The sequence below is a fragment of the Schistocerca piceifrons genome, chromosome 5, assembly GCF_021461385.2.
Source record: "Schistocerca piceifrons isolate TAMUIC-IGC-003096 chromosome 5, iqSchPice1.1, whole genome shotgun sequence".
Classification (NCBI taxonomy): domain Eukaryota; kingdom Metazoa; phylum Arthropoda; class Insecta; order Orthoptera; family Acrididae; genus Schistocerca; species Schistocerca piceifrons.
In genome coordinates this window covers 649,627,038-649,643,759 of record NC_060142.1, presented here as the reverse complement: position 1 = coordinate 649,643,759, position 16,722 = coordinate 649,627,038, and positions in this window count along the sequence as shown.

Below are 16,722 nucleotides of genomic sequence, written 5' to 3'. Positions count from 1 at the left end.
GAAAGAGAGTATTCCAGTCAACATTGTCAAAAGCTTTCTCTAAGTCTACAAATGCTAGAAACGTAGGTTTGCGTTTCCTTAATCTTTCTTCTAAGATAAGTCGTAAGGTCAGTATTGCCTCACGTGTTCCAACATTTCTACGGAATCCAAAGTGATCTTCCCCGAGGTCGGCTTACACCAGTTGTTCCATTCATCTGTAAAGAATTCACGTTAGTATTTTGCAGCTGTGACTTATTAAACTGATAGTTCGGTAATTTTCACATCTGTCAACACCTGCTTTCTTTGGGATTGGAATTATTATATTCTTCTTGAAGTCTGAGGGTATTTCGCCTGTTTCATACATCTTGCTCACTAGATGGTAGAGTTTTGTCAGGACTGGCTCTCCTAAGGCCTTCAGTAGTTCTAATGGAATGTTGTCTACTCCCGGGGCCTTGTTTCGACTCAGGTCTTTCAGTGCTCTGTCAAACTCTTCACGCAGTAGCGTATCTCCCATTTCATATTCATCTACATCCTCTTCCATTTCCATAATATTGTCCTCAACTACATCGCCCTTGTATAGACCCTCTATATACTCCTTCCACCTTTGTGCTTTCCCTTCTTTGCTTAGAACTGGGTTTCCATCTGAGCTCTTGATATTCATACAAGTGGTTCTCTTCTCTCCAAAGGTCTCTTTAATTTTTCTGTAGGCTGTATCTATCTTACCCCTAGTGAGACAAGCCTCTACATCCTTACATTTGTCCTCTACCCATCCCTGCTTAGCCATTTTGCCTGTCTATCTCATTTTTGAGACGTCTGTATTTCTTTTTGCCTGCTTCATTTACTGCATTTTTATATTTTCTCCTTTCATCAATTACATTCAATATTTCTTCTGTCACCCAAGGATTTCTACTAATCCTTGTCTTTTTACCTACTTGATCCTCTGCTGCCTTCACTACTTCATCCCTCAGAGCTACCCATTCTTCTTCTACTGTACTTCTTTCCCCCTTACTGGATTTTATTAATTAAACACTCCTTTGTAAACCAACATTTATAAACCAGTCAACAGAAATCACATACTGTGCGCCATTACGCATATACTCCGCCACTCATCTCCGGCCTCGTTACCTAGTAACCGTCTCTAGCTTCTCGCACACCCCATGTCCACTCACGGACTACCAACACTCGACTCCCGCTCACCCACTCGCACATTGTTGACTGCACTGACGTCTTTACTTTAGTTTATGATCGCTGCATAGAGTGTATGATCGATGCAATTTAAGGGTACTGTACACTTACACGCTGAAGGGTGAAAATGTAGAGAAAGACCGAGACCATGATCAAGTTACTCTGTGGCAGCTTGATTTTTCCGAACTGATAATTAAACCTTTACCGACTATCCCTTGCGTGCGCCAACCCACATCAACCCCTACCCCCCCCCCCCCCCCACCCCACCCCTCCCATCCCCGGCACTCGCTGCCATCATACCCCCACCCCAACACACTTTTTTTGTATGTAAATATATAAGTATGACACAGACTGTGTTGTGTTAATTCACCAGTCGACGTTTAACGTAATTTGACAGTCACAGCAATGCGGACAAATTGCGACACTGCGCTCGCTGTAAACCGAATTAACTAAACTAGACCGATACCTCTGGGCATTCGTGTAACGATTTCCTGAACACAGTGCCACGTCGGCGGGGCACTGCCGACACGTACGTCGCCACTTAGTATTCCAGCGGCACGCGAGGGCGCGGGGAAAGAGGAGGAGAAAGATGAGGACACGGGGGTGGCAGAGGGCGAGGCAGGCGACGTCAGAAGCGGGGGCGGGATGACGCGAGAAAGATAGATCACAGTCGGCAACGCTGCGCTCATACAAACTGCATTAATCTTAAATCGCATAATAGTGGGAGGCGCTGGTGTCGGCTTGCCCCCCTCCCCCCCCCCCTGCCACCATGCCAGCATCCGCTCGCTGGCGTGCGCCCTGCGTCCCCCGGCTTGAAGGGAGCAGACGTCGAAAGACGCGCCTGGAATTCTGCACAGGCGGAACTCCATCGCGTCAATAAACATGGCTGCAGCGGCGGGCGGCCGACTGAGCATTGATATTCGGACCGCGTGGCCGCCCTCTGCCGGATATGAAACTAAATAAGACGAAATGCGCAAGTGGGAGGGGGCGGAGTGGAGGGTGCTCGGTACCGTAGTAAACCGAGCCGCAACTTGTGAGTGAAAAGTTAGGCAGATGGATGAAAAGTGGCCACTATTTCAAACTGTTCCTGTCATGGTGAACTGCAGTGGGTATTACTGGTTCTGGCGTTACAGTGGGCGCACTGTATATGCAAAAACAACAGCTGAACGATATAGCAGTTGTCGAGAGACAACGGTAGTCGAGGGATATAGGGGTGGGGTGAGGAGACAAAGGCATAAAGGAAACTTTCCGCGGCCACTATACAGCGTGTAGTCTTAGTTACTACCATTTACCCCTTACTTGTTCATACACGAATAGAGAGAGAGAAGAAAGATTGTGGTAGGTCTCCGTTATCACCATCATCATCTTCTTCTTCTTTTGTCTGCATCTCGCACCTAGACAGGATTACTAAGTTAATATATTGGATGTGGTATTGTTAATGTTAGGGAGTGGTCGAATGCCCTGTGTGTCGCCACTCCTTAATCCCTGCAGGACAGAAACATGTACCTCCACGTCTATGTGTAGTGTTATCCACGTGTAAGTGTGGGAACGTTTTCTAAATATTTCTGAACCGTGTGATTGAGGCAGGACGTCGGAACCAGCCCGGTATTCGCCCAGTGGGATGTGGGAAACCACCTAAGAACAACATCCAGGCTGGTCAGTACATCGGATCTCGTCGTTAATATGCCACGTGTATTCGATCCGAACCATGGAAGCAGAGCACTAAGACGAGCGGCTATCCGGATATGAGCTTCAATTCCCCTTATTGCTTTCATTTCGGGAGACGCATGTGACGAGTAAGACAAAGGAGATGTTTGTGTCCAACCCTTTTTAATCTGTGATTGCGTGCTAGATACAAGGGGGTAAAAATTGGAGGAAGAATAATATGGTGTTTGAGCTTTGCAGACGACATGCTGCTCCTAGTAACAAATGAAAAAGGATTACAGCATGTAGTGGATATCGTTGAAGCTACAGGAAAGATTTATAGAATGAAAAGCAGTACAAAGACAAGAACAGTAACTGCAATAGTGGGAAATAAAAAGGTAAAGATAATGCTGCATGGAGAAATACTAGAACATGTACAAAGCTTTAAATACTTAGGAAGCAGAACAGAAACCTACTGGATGAACAGCAATGGCGAAGGAAGCATTTTGTACGAAAAGGGAAATTTTCTGCTGCAATATGGACGAAGATTTAAGGAAACTATAATACAAAGTTTTGTGTGGAGTGTCCTCTTGTATGGTGTTTATACCTGGATTGTAAGGAAGAAAATAGGGCAATGCTGGAGGCTTTCGGAAACGGACATGAGCGAGGATGGAAAGAATAAGCTGGATGGACTGATAAAAAAAGGAAATGTACTGAAAAGGGTGGGAGAGCAAAGACAGTTACCGAATGCAATAAAAATAGGAAAAGAAACAGGATTGGACTTAGGTTAAGAAAGAAGAAGGGACTTACAAAAAATGTCTTAGAGGAGTATGTGGAACGAAAGAGGGGGCGACGGAGGAAAAGGTTTCAGATCATCGATTATGTGTTGGACAGAAGTACTCACAGCAGCTTTAAGAAAGCAGCAATGAATTGCAGGAAGTGGTGACACAAAGAACCTGATAAGGTAGCAGTAAAATGATGATAATGATGTGAGAGAAAGTTGCAATTTGCCACATTATTCTAGGGAAGTGGGTTCTCGGAATTCTAATAGTAACACTCCATAATGCACAACGTTCCGTTAGTAGTGTCTGCTATTGGAGTTTGTAGGAAATATCCACAATAGCCTATGACGAAACGCACCACTGTTCTTTTTATCTTCTTCATCTCCTCTATTAATCCTACCTGGTAAATATCGCAGGCAGACGAGCATTTGTTTTTCCATTTTCTGAGGTCCTTGTTCTTAGGTTGCTATGGCCGGTTACGCACACATATATTACCTTCATTATTTTTTGAACCGGTTTATCGTCAACAGTGTTCGAACAGTAAAGGGTGCTCTGCCTGTTTATCCGCGGTTTAATACGTTTATTGACATTTGGGATTAACTGCCAGTTCTTGCATCAAGCATCGACATTCTGCAGGTATTCATGCATTTAGCGACAGCTTCCTGATGTTGCAACTATCCAGTACATAACAGCAAACATCCTAGGAGCTTCCAGTATTATCAACAGTAGTTTTATAAATCTCATGTACGGTAACCGCCCTTGGGCAACTCGGGAAGTTACTTTTACATCTGACAAAGTCTTCCCTTTATGTATGACATGTTTCTCTAAGTTAGGAAGTCCTAAATCTAGTCACGGACGTTCATAGACATTCCTTAATCTAGTAAACTTTGGAATTTTAACGAAAGTCTTTCAGACGTGAAACGAAAATTACGAAGGCTGTTCGGAAAGTAGGGTCCCATCGGTCTCGAAATGAAAACCACACTGAAAATCAAACAAATTTTTATTTACAACAGTTAACCACGCCTTCCATCTACTTCTCTTAATAGTCACCGCTCCAACCTCCAACTTAGACTTTTATCGTGGCGTTGTACAAGCTTTCCAGTACCCTCGTCACAGAAAGCAGTCGCCCATACTTCCTGCCAATTCTCTACTCCTATTTGCCTTTAGTTGTTTGTGCTAAAATGATTTCCTCGTAGCCAGCGGTTCACGTGAGCAGATATGAACAACGGAGGGAGCCAATCAAGGGCTGTATTGTGGGTGATCAAACACTTCGCATCGAAAACGCTGCAGGAACGTCTTCATTGCCCCTGCAGAAAACGGCTGAAAATTGTCTCGAAGAAAGAAACGCGTGACACTTCTGTTAAATGGTCTGCATAACTTCAGGCTAAATCTTTCACCAGATCCACATACCTGGCGATAGACACTGTTGTTTGACGCATTTCTACGTGATCACTTTGCGCTCTGAACTGAAAAGAGCGACATGAAGCGATCGACAGCCACACTAAAAACACTGCCCTCCATGGGATTTTCTCAGTGGTTTCCATTTCGCACCTAATCGGACCTTACATTCCGAATATGTCTCGTCGACACCAGTCATAAAACAATCATTATGTTATGATATGTGCGATGTTATTCTCGGTACCTTTTTGACAATCTATCAAAGAATGTTGTTAAACATGTTAGGAAGAATAACATCAGAATTTCGTTTAGAATCAGTGATAAAATGACAAAATCTTGGGAACTGGAAAACGATGACGGAAAGTAATACAAATATAGAATGTAAGAAATAAAACGTTAGGCTTCCTAAAAATTATATAGAGCACAAGGTTTTCTGAGACCAGTTCCCAAGAAAATTTAGGCTGCTTCAGGATTTAACAAGTGACAAATAGTAGTACCTTTACAAGGAACATCCAATCCATTTAACGGGAAGCAGAACTTCGAATTCTTGACTAAACGGACAACGAAAAGAGGATGCGTATAACTGAAGAGACTGAAATTTCGTTGATGCACTTAAACATCCAGAGCTCCAACTGAATGACGGAACTGAAAGTAACTGCACTCATCATCTTGAAGAATTTTGTAAGCTTACTTACGCTGAGTGATCGAAATGGCACAGTACTTAAGGTACTGGACATGCATTCGAAAGGAATGGGACCAAATCCCTGCTCAGCATTATCGATTTAAGTTTTCTCCGGCTTCTTTAAATCGTTTTACCGCACTAGGACTATGGATCCTTTGAAAAGGGCGTAGCCGATATCCTTTCCCGACATTCTCCAATGCCAGCCTGTGCTCCATGGCTTCGTCGTCTGTGGGAAAAGTAATCTCCTACGTGTACATATACACTGCTGAGCCAAAACATAATGACTTCCTGCTTTGCAACATCTATGTCTGCACCTAGAACGGAGTACAGCAGGGATGCTGCAAGGCATGGGTATTTGCGACTGGACGTCTACTTGCGGATCACCCAGTTACCGTAAATTACGGACCTGTGGCTTTTTGGCGCGGAGATGGCGCATGATAGCATCCCAGCGGCTTCACATCAGGCGATTTTTGCTACCGATACATCAGGATTACGTTACTGTAATGCTCCTCAACCCAAAACAGCACGTATCTCGCCATGTGACACGAAGAATTATCCTGCTGGAAGATTCCATTGACCTCAGGGAAGACATCAGACATGGAGGTATGCAATTGGCCTGCAGTAATAGTCACGTATTTCAAAGCTGCCAAGTAGCCTTTGATTACTACCGCAGGTCCTATAGAAGAACAGGTGAATCTCCCCTGTAGCACGATATTGCCCCCGCCACCCCCCCCCCTCCCCAACGCCCACAGGCCTGCGTACGTGGCGCCTGTTTCGAACACTGACCATTCATCCGCTGTCCAATGATCCTGAATCCACTGCAGTCATAACTGATGATGTCATTGGGTCAACATGGGGACCCATAAACCGATAGGATTCATCTGCTGCGGCGTCACAGGATCAACAATGGGTGCTGAAGGTGTGCTCCGAAACACCTGTGTCGTCAGATCTGCCTCAGATGGCTGGAAGTTCTGCTTTACAAGCTGGGAAGGCATCCAACCTCCACGTTCAGAGAAGTTGCAAGGATGCGCGGCACCTTGTCACCTACTCGTGGTTTTACCACCTTTCAACCACTTTCCATAGATGCCCACGATAGCAACAAGCAAACAGGCAACCATCTTCATCGTTTCCGACAGGGCTGGGCCATAGCTATCTGTCCTTTGTCAAGCCGCTTATTACAGTGGATTTCCCCGTATGCAAGCCGTACCATTGCTAGAAAGATAGCCGATCAGGCCTCAGTGTTACACGGCCTTTGTTTCGGAGACAGTCCTGTAAGATACATGAAATCATAATGCAAAGACTTATTATATCGGAATAATAAATCGACATTGAGAAATGTGATTCATAATTGCACTAATGATTATCAGTAGCTGAGTAACGTAATTTACTCTTAATTTATTCTTTTGTTTGAATTTTCATTCCTTACATAAATAAGAGGACGTTGAAAGCTGACTGGGGTGAGGTGACAGAGCCGTGGAGTCACGTAGGCCACCATCCTTGGAACGGTTCTTGGAAGGGAGCTCCAGCAGGTGCGCAGGTAGGTAAGTGGCCCACACTGTAGCGCCACCGTCTGGCACCTAAAGCACGGCAGGCTAACACAGATAAGGTCTCCTTTCGTGTAAGGACCCCAGCCGTGGCTGCTTCTGTAACTCAGAAGTGGAATGAGAAGGAACGCTCTTATTAGCAAAGTCCAAGAAAGCGCTACTGTGCACAGCACGTAGAAAAGCTGTGTTTTCTCCAGAAAGCACTGGATGCTGTAGACCCTTTGTTGAAAAAGGAATGATAACCAGAGGTTTTTGGACACTCTGAAGGTGTGGCACCGCTGTAGGTTGACTTCACAGAAATCAAATCTGTATTGCAACGTAAGAACTGCCAGGGTTGGGTGTTATGAATAAATCAGATGTCAGACAGAGAAACTCACCTATGCCGAAGAGGGCCACCCTCATTACCAACAGAGAGAGGTGAAAACAGAAAGAGACGCCCTTTTATTCAGTGCAGGATGTATATTACTTGTTAACCATCCAAAAGAATAGCTCAGGGAACGGGACCAACGTTTTGCAAGAAACACTTTTACCAGTAGGCACTCGGAAGACCTGTAGCCCAGCAATTCCAAGTAGAATAAAGAGCGAAAACGCGGAAATTTAGTGAACACTTGGTAGAAGGTTACTTCTTCTGATTACTTCTTCGTAGTGAGCCGTCATTGCTTCATCTCCGAGAGTGTTGAGAGGCAGGGTCCACCGCCAGAAGGCCTTTGACAGATTTTGGAATGATTCGCATTTAGCCTTTGGAGAGAGGCAATGGTGTGCTGTGAATGATTCATTCTCCGCCCACTTCAGCTTCTACCTTCAATTTACTATGGTGAGATCTGCAACCATGAGACGATGTGTAGGGTCATTAAATCCATTTTATAGAATTCCTTAACTTTATGCCTTACTTTGAAGACTTACATTCAGATTCAATGACCGGCTTGCCTTGTTACCTTGACTATACCTGTATCCCAGTCTCTCGGTATTTCAATACTAAACTTCTCCGTAACGACAATACTTTTGTTGTAATTTCTGCCACTAGAATCTGTTGAGCGTCTTCACAACTCTTCCTCGTCACAAAACCCTCCGCTCTTCATTTGATATTCTCTATGTGTTCTATTAAACCAACCTATTACGGGTCTCCGATTGATGAGCAGTACCAAAGAGTCGATCGATCAAGTGATTTGTGAGCAACGTCTCTCATGGATTACATTTCCTTAAATTGTACTAATAAATCTCAGCACGGGTACTGGTTTTCCGACATTTGTGTCACGCTGTCATTCCGGTTTAGATCGCTCCGAATGGTTACTCCAGGATATTTTACGTTAGTTGCTGCTTCCAGTGACTTGTTGGCAAATGTGATAATCGACAATTAGTAGATGTGGAGGTAAATGTTCTAGGCTGTTAGTTCGCGTCATGTTCCTCTTTAATTTCTTCTACTCCATCGAAGTTTCGACCATGTTTCTGGGATCTTCTTCAGGATCTTCCAGTCTTCGCGGTTATCTTCAACGAAAACGTCCACGAAAGCCTGCGGACCTATAATAGTGGATCACCTTGTCTGTTTATTTGTAACGCATTCGATTTATTTAGGTTCAGGGTCAACTATCAGTACCCGCACCAATTGTTGGCGCTCTGCATTTCGCTACAGTCTTCTCACGTTGCAGCCTTACTATAGGCCACATCATTGTCTGCGAATGGCCTCACGAATCCTTAAACGTAATCCACCAGATCACTAATAAGTATGTCGTAAACAAACAAAGCTTGAGGATGCGTTTAAGCTGTACCTTCGGTAACAAGAAAGTATTATAAAATTCAATCGAAGCCGGCTACAGAAATATTTGCTAGACACTCCAACTGTTCAGCATGCAGAGAAAGAATGGAATAATATTAAAGAAAATATAAAAAGAGCAGCATGTGAGGCACTGGGAAAAAAGAGAAGTTAATAAAAAAGAAAGGATCCAGTGTTTTCGAATGAAAATATCACAAAAGGCCGTTGAAGTAAAAGATAGAGCCCTCAGAAACTCATGCAGAGTAAAACACCAGAAACTGAAGACAATATAAGCAAAAACGTAACCATTCCAAACAAATTACTGGCACACCAAAAGTCGTGGTATAATTTTGTGACTAAAGTACAACAGCATATACGTGGCAGGTAAACTTTTGCCTGTAAACTAATGCAGTACTTAATCAGAGCAGAGAAAGATACTGCAGAACAATTTATAATTATCAGATGTTAGTGGAAAGAATTTTACCAAAAATTGTAGCAAACAGAAGATTCTGAATTGATACGTAATAGTTCTGTAGATTCAGTCACGACAAGAAGTTTTAAATGGTATAAAAACAAGAAATCTTGTGGATAAGATGGCATTGATATGGAACTTTTGAAATATGGCTCTCCCTTTCGTGATTTTAGATTACTAAAGTTAATGAAAGTTGGCACTGATGTAAAACTCCTAACTTTCGTAAAATTCCAGAAATTCTATCAATTTTTAAAAAAGATCAAACAAATAATTGTGAAAATTATAGAAAATTAGGCTTCTAAGCTCAGAGTATAAAATATTTTCAAAAATAATTCATAATCATATAAGAACCATACTACAGATCCTCCTGTTAGAAGAGCAAAATGGAGTTTGGGAAGGCTGTCTGTATAGTGATAATATATTTACCATAACAATAATTTGAGGAAACGATGAGAAGTCAGTTTAGAGACAGTTAGCTTTTATAGATTCCGATATAGCTTTTGACAGCACAAACAGGAACAAAGTATGCGGCATAATGACTAAACCTGGATATCAGAGATATCTTTTTGAAGTTAGAAAAAGCTTATACAATGACACAAGAATAATAATAAAAGTGGCGAGTAATAAAGATGAAGAAATCACTACTAATAAGCGACTTTAACGGGGTTGTAGCCTGTTACAAACATTGTTTAATGTATGTATAAGTAATACAGTTAAGAGCTTCAGAGAGGAAGTAAAGCCTATTGTACAGATTAATAGAAATAAGCACGTTAACATCCATATGTGTGCAGATGATATTACAATTTTGGAAGAAAGTGAAGATGAGCTACAAAAATCGTGCGTAAATTACAACAGTTGAGGAAAAGAAAATATAACATTCGAATATCACCAAACAAAACTAAAATCATGGCTCATCATGGGAATTAACCCATCTGATCTGAGGGAGGATGTTGGGCAGCTGAAGACGGCCTGATGATAGTTACTGGCGTGTTGTGACTAAGGGCCGACCTCATACCACTAATATAGCATGGCGGGTGGCCTACCACTTGACACCTGCAGCATGCCAGCGACTGCTGACGAGCTTTCAGCAAACTTCGACGGCAGGCCCCAGGGGCACTTTCCTGTATCGCTCATACCGATCGGTGTAGTAGGTTTGGCTCGGTAGTGACATCATTTTCGGTTCTTTATCGAAATATCCTATTCAGTAAGCTTCTGAGACCTGTTGCCGAACGGTCCTCCCACCGATTTTACGACAATTATACCGAGAGGTTTCCGATTTCGGTGTGGCCCTGTCGATCGGTGATCTGTGGTTTATGTACACCTATAATTTGTTATTTTAAACATATTTAGCGGTTTTGCTTTGAATTTAGTGATTGTGTTGCTAAAGCATCTGCTTGGAAAGTGAGCTCATAATAGACTATTTTCCTTTGTTAGAAATATGGTTAGGTTAGGTTGGTACTGTGAATGATTACATCAAAAAAAAGTTTTCGGTCAATATTCTCTCAAAATACGTGGTATTTTTATGTAAATAAGAGTTTAAAGATCATTAAATATCAAGACATCGGGTTTGCTTATGTATATTACATGAGTGTGAACTGACGTTAGTAGTGACTTTGTGTACTTTTTCCCAAAAGTGGTTTAGTTAGTAATTATCGAAACGTGTTTACAAGTTTCAGGTAACAATGGAAAGCAATTATGTGAAGCCTGATATTGGAAACTTTCCAAACTATCACACATTTATGACTTGCACAGCACCGTTTGGCAACGAAGTCAGCCTAGGTTCCTCAGCAGAATAGTACAAGAATAGAGCACAAAGTTTCTATTGTTTGGCGTGGCCAAGTGGTTAGCGTGCGGGAATGCCGTTTCAAAGGACTTGGGTTCGCGCAAGGATGGGTGAACAAATTTTTTTTCTCTTCATATATTTAACACGTTCTGAGACATCGTTATCTGTGTAAGTTAAGATTTTCCTGCAATATTCGTTATCACTTACATGTAAGAGCGCGCTTCCTCAGTAACGATTTCGTGATTTCTGTGTGTTTAAAAAAAGAAATATGAAATTGCTGTGAGTGTCAGAAATAATTCACATATTTTCCGAATATGTAGCGATTTCCGAGTTGCGGTTAGATAGGAATCTAAGAGCACAACTTAAATTACTGGGAATGTAACTAGCAGCGGTCATCTTCATAATCTTGCTTGTCACCATTGTTTATGTGCGATCGAATCCTCAGCAACAGTACACAGAGATGAAAGATCACCGCCGCAATATTTTTAGACTGTAGCACTATATACGAAATATACGAAAGATTTTCATTCATGAGATGCATGTTATAAACTTCGACGAACTGCAGAAGCTCTAGAAAATGCGTCTTTTCAATTTTGTTTTTAAGATCCAAATCGTTGACGTATCATATAGGAAAATGGGCTACTTAATCATTTGGATCTCTAGGCGCGAGTTATAACCACATTCTGTTTATTTTCTTATTCTTTGAAATTCTCAGAATCAATTTTTCGGGTGTTTTTATAGATGTATTAGTACAATGTGGTACTATACACTATTCCTAAATCATTTTCCGAAACGTAAAATCCAAAACACGATGTCAGTGTGAATGAGAATAAGATGACGTAACGCTGCATTTACGACAATCTGCAGAATACAGTCAAATACGCTATCGTTATTATGCATGCATGGAAATATGCGGTCAAGGAAACAGTAAAAATTTCTATGAATTTCAGCTGAGAATCATGGAAATGGATATTCTGCTCCTGATACTGTTAAGGAGGAGGGAAGAACGATGAAGGCGGGCATGTCAGCTCGATGGTTGCGACGTCATGTGTTATGGTAACATAAACACAATTTTCGGTACTTGGAAGAATAGCGCACCTGTGTCGTCTGCTAGCCGCTGTGTGTTCGTGGCGCTGTGCGCGCTGCAGTGCGCATGCGCGGATCTGCGGCCGCTTGCTTTTGATTGGCTTGCGCGATACGAACCGACAACAGTGCTTCGGTTCTCTAGACCCGAACGGTATCGCTACCGAAATGCATACTGAATAATGAAGGGACTCTAATTCGAGTTCTAGACCGTTCAGTGCTCTTGAATACCGAAACGATCGGCAAAATGGCGGAAAGATACAGAACAGGCATCCAGAAGGCCACTTTGGCGCAGAGATGAGTCTTAATGCACACTGACAAAGCCATACCTGACTTCATTACGACGTGTGCACACTGTATCGAAGAGAAAATGTACCCAAACCCACTGCAGCACACTGTGTGGCATAGAGGTTGTGAAGGGATCGATAGAAGCCAAGGACAGACTCGCAGGAGATGTGCTGCCAACGCCTCCTCGGCCGCCAGTATTTTGATTACCACCGTGGACCGGAGGGCCAGTCTGTCACACCGGAGGGGCTCTGTTGGACCGAGTGAGTTCTAGCCAGTCATCAGTCACAGGCACTAGCTCAGAACCAGGCAACACACAGCCACCAGAATAGTAGTTGTAGTAGTAGTAGTAGTAAAAGTAGCTTTATTCATCTGTAGATCTCTTTTTACAAGGGTATAGGAATGTCAATTTAAAATAAGCTAATTTGTATACACATATATTTACAGACTTATATCTAGAGACAATCATTAGATTTACTCCCGGTATACAATATTTTTTTTTACAAATAACTTATTAAATAATGTAATGCCACACTTTCACTCGTATCTCAGTTACTGCACACACTATTCACACATTGTTTCATAACACTCCACTCATTACACACACACACACACACACACACACACACACACACACACACACACACACACACACAATCTGCTGATCTCTGGGCTATTTTCTGTACCGCAACTTCCCATTTGCTATCAAGAAAAACTGAGTCAGCATCCCTCCATAATGAGTGAGTTGTTGAGCTCAGAAAGAGGAAGAAGTATTAGTATTGTGCTATGCATAGGTTGGCGGTAATTATTTCTAGAAAGGAAAAAAGAAGGAAAAGAACATAAAGTGAAGGTGTTATGGGGAATGTTTTATAATCACTATTATTATTATTTATTTGTATAACATTTTTTATCAAACCTTTACTCTGTTTTATCTAAGTAATCCTTCAATGTATAAAATGTATTGCATAACAGGTACTTTTTAGCTGCCTTTTTAAATAAGTGTATTTTTGCAAATTCTTTAATCTCTTTTGTAATTTATTGTACAGTTTTATTCCTTGGTAGAAAATGCTGTTTTGACTTTTATGTTTATTTTTTCTCGGTGAATGTAAGTTGAGTTTCTCTCTTGTTGCATGGTCATGGGCAGAGCTGTTTGTGCAGTAATTACCAATTATTTTTGATGTGGACAACTGCCTGGTAAATGTATTCACATGGAGCAGTAGAGTCCCCAGTGTTTTGAACAGATCTTCACAATGAGCTCGACTAGTGTGTTTCGTTATTATTCTTATGGCTCTTTTCTGGAGTCTGAAAATTGTATCCATATTTTGTGCGTTTGTTCGCCAAAAAAGAATGCCATAGCTAAGAATTGATTGTACATATGAATAATACGTAACTAAAAGATACTGCATGTTACACAATGATTATTACACAGCGGACTTTGTACTTCACCAGCAATGAGGCTCACGTGGACTATTACAGAGAGCCTGTACCAGAACGACTATCTTGAGTAAAGTAACTTTCTGTTTTTATTAATAAAGAACCCAGTTAATACATGTGTGCAGTTTGTCGACGACATAAATGATTCCAACTGTGACCGATTCGCCTCTGCATTTCGGATGTCCGAATCGTGTGTTACTGAACAGCTTTTAACGTTGTTTAGCGGGGAAAGGAATGATTTTTTAACTATAAACGTGAAAATATTTAGCTGGATGACTCGACAATATTGCTGAATGTGGAAGTAATAATGTGCAGAATAATTTCTGTATCGTTCTGTAGCATTGGCTACACTATGGAAAGCGAATCCATTTAGCGATCGGGCCTATGGTTCCCCCAAGCTTGTACCGCTACCTGCCAAGACTGACCTACAAATAAGAAGAACATTCGTCCCTCCCGCTCTGACTGTCTGTCGCTCCTCAGAAAAGTCCATCTTTCAATTCGCTCAGTAGAAGAGTTTAATTAAAACTGCACAACATTACACTGTTATTATTAACATTAACAACAATCTCTAATACAGATTTTGACACATTACCTAACAACATATTATTATTAGCAAGGCACCTAATTATGTTTTAAACTTCTATCCAAATCGAGGTGTGGATAATGGGGATCGATTTCCAGGATCTGTATGCACACATGTTATTACATACACAAAACTTTACATGCCCCACCTGGAGTTGGTTCTATCTACACACCTGTAGCCAACAGCTTGCTGCTATGGAGCCTTACCGTATGAAGACTGCTGAAAGAAATCTACATCTACAAAGACTGTTTTGGTTGCAAGCTCTGAAGGAGCAAGTTCAGTAGTTTATTTCAGCCTGTTCTTAAAAGTCCCAAAAACAAATTTACTTTAACGACCTTTATGGTAACAATTTTACTTGTAAACAAGATGGAAGCAGACAGAGATATTCTTACGTGGCTTAATGGCTGCCATCTTTACTTTGAATAATTACATGAAGTTAATATTCTGATAAATCAAATTTAAAGGTAAGAAATCTCATTAAAATGAACTTTACAATGACATATCAAAGAGACCAAACTTCAAGTCTCTTCAGTTTGAAGGTAAACAATTAGTCATATTTGGAAGGAGAGACAGCACTGGTCGTATTTTTTTGTTTTATTAACCGTAAAATCGAATTTCGGTCACTTAGTGACCATCCTCAGTGCTGTAATATACAATTTAAATTGGTAGGCACTGGTGTCAACAAGCTACCAATTTAAATTGTATTTTACAGCTCTGAGGATGGTCACTAAGTGACCGAAATTCGATTTTGCAGTTAATAAAAAAAATGCGACCAATGGTGTCTCTCCTTCCAAGTATATCCATTATCTGGTCGTGGTGCACAGGACACTCCATGGAGTCGCCAATCAATAAATTAGTCATATTATTGGATGTTAGTCGTGTGTGACACTGCAAGAGTGTTGTAATGCCAGTCACTACGATCTTTTTACCATACACAGTGACACAAAATTTATATTGAACAAAATGGACAGGGAACTTTGGATCGGTATATGACTTTTGGGTAATGATGCTAGCAAATACCTTTAAAAAAACTGTTTTAGAACTTTGGCAAACCATGGGGTTGACTGTAACATTCTGATACACCTCTACAGACTGTTCATATGAAAATGTCTTGCCTGGTTCGTTGCAGTCGTATCGGTGTTGAAGCTAGTGCTTGCTGTATGAACATTTGAATAGGTTCTTCACGTCTCCAGTGACAGAATCAATTAATAACTGCCACCCACATGCGGTAGCCATATTATTTTCTTGAATCATTGTATCTATATTCCATCATATAAAACCAGTCGCATACTCTTCCTTTCTGACACAAAGTAAACTGGAGACGACTTCAGGAACTATAAACTACTGCCACACCAAATATTAAGCATTTCCACTCTGAATTCTTATTGCTTAAGGGTCACATCACGATATGGCATGTCACGATGTGTACACTGTCAAGGTTCGACTGCAATTGTTCCAGTTTTCCATTTCTTCCCCCCTACCTCCCCTCCCCTTGTGGTGCTTGTACCAAGGTCATCCAAAAGACTGGCGGTCGGAAACCCATGGTAGATTCTCTCCCTTTATGATTTCATTTGATTCAACTGAATCACATGTTCTAATACCCTTATAATGCTACAGTCACTGCATTTATAACTTACCATTCATCTCTATTGTTGAGTGGTACTTAAGATAGGTAAATAAATTAGTGAAATCAATGTGAAGTGAAGTAGAAATTAGAAAATAAATGAAAAACTTAGTTTAGTTTAGAAGAGTTACACACTGGCAAACAGTGGGCAGAGCAGCAGTGGCAACAGCTGGCGCTTACAAGTCAGCACGTTCAGGAGAAGCCTTCGCCCTCCCCACATAAGCGGAAGCTGTCGATTCAGCCGTCAGGGCATCGCCCGACCGGCTCACGTGTTTCTCAATTGTCACATGTGGTCAAAGGCCCTCGCCTACATTCCAAGAGCCAATGACCGACGTTAAGAAGGTTCTTTGAGAAGCTTTTCAACGTGACAGAAGAGGCAATGACCGTGAAGTCGTTCACCTCCAGTGAACTGAAGTAAATAAATACGTGAGACGCAGTGGACCCAACAGTAGTTTTCAGTTCAGTTTCGGTTCGAGTTCAGTTCCAGTACAGTT